Consider the following 1556-nt stretch of genomic DNA (forward strand, 5'->3'; position numbering starts at 1 on the left):
GTTCGCGCGGACGAACTGACGGACGGACATAACAATACTTTTTACGAATCGAATCGCTCGTTTTTGCAATTTGTTTCGCTATCCTCTCGCGATCCTTGAGCTCTTTGTTGTTATCCATGTTGCATTCGAAAGAGAACGTTGCGTAGTTGACGTATCGACAATGACTAATCACGTTAAGTTATCGCAAACACATTAAATCCTTTTCTGTATTGCCGATTCGTAAACGCACTATCTTCGTCTATCACTGTGAATCCATACTTTTGTTGCCAACCGCAACGACGCAGTTCGCAGAAATCCACGTAAGACATGTCGGTGTTTACGTGGTCATTGTATACATGTTTCAGGTTGGTACCATCCTGTTTAAATAGGATCAACAGATTTGCATTATCGCGTATGAGATGCTTTGGTATCTTTGCGTACGTTTGACATAGATAGAAGCAGTCGACGTCCGTTTGCCGGCTCATCGCAAAGTACTCTCTGATCGCGTCTTGTTTGTCACATGCCATCGAAGACAAAAATGGAATTTGGAAGCGCCTCGTTTGGTGGAACTACATCGCTATTATTGGAAAATGTAAAATAACCGATTTCTTCAATCGGTGTCAATAAATTCTCCAAGTACCGGTATTTTGGCTATTGCAACGACTTCGAGTACACGTACACGTTCTCGAAGCGTAAGCCATTTGGACTTTCCAGCAAACTTATCAATACGTTAGTTTTACCGCAATTCGATGGACCTCAGATGACCCCGTGTATAGAAATTGACAGTATGTTTCCATGCTTGCGTACTTCTTTTTCAGTCTGGACTTTATTGTCGACATTAGTCACTTTGATCGTTGGCGATTGTCGCACGAACTTCATATCTTCTACCTTCACAACACTAATACAAATTGAAAAAACGTATCGAAAACAGATCTATTTATAGAAGCGCACAAAGCGAAATTGGTCAGTATGCAATATGCTTCTTATCGTGTCAGACACATGTGATGTACACAGTATAACCGCCAAAGAGTTGGAATATATACCGAAAATTATTTTACTACGAGAGTTTAAGAATTACATAGATCAACTGTGGGACAGATTATCCGAGCATAAAGGCTGATTCAGAGATTCAGCAACATCGTTGGTGCTTGAAACATTATAATTGGTCCATCGATCGCATATCGATGGTCCAGCGCCATTTATAAAAAATTGTAGCGAATGTCAACAAAAAAGGGTTGCGGTTTCATAAATCACGCGATAAACGCACTTCCGATCGAGTTTCATATCCCTGGATATCAATTTTGTGGTCCAGGTACGCATTTAGAAAAGCGATTGGCTAGAGACGATAGTAAAGATAACACCGATTTTAACCCAGGTTCTCTGAGGGGGGTGAGGGGCAGGGAGGTCCCCGCGGCGCGGGGGGGTCCGCGGAGAGTGGAGGAGGTCAAGTCACTAGGCGAGGGGCTGACGTCACGGGAGAGGGGGAGGGGATGCCGTCACAGTGGGTGACGTCACGGGGAGGAAGTTGACATCACGGCGGAGGATGACGATGTCACAGGCAAGGGGAGGATGATAAC

Source organism: Mycetomoellerius zeteki, unplaced genomic scaffold (assembly GCF_001594055.1).
Source record: "Mycetomoellerius zeteki isolate Tzet28-1 unplaced genomic scaffold, Tzet1.0 scaffold1192, whole genome shotgun sequence".
NCBI classification, from domain to species: domain Eukaryota; kingdom Metazoa; phylum Arthropoda; class Insecta; order Hymenoptera; family Formicidae; genus Mycetomoellerius; species Mycetomoellerius zeteki.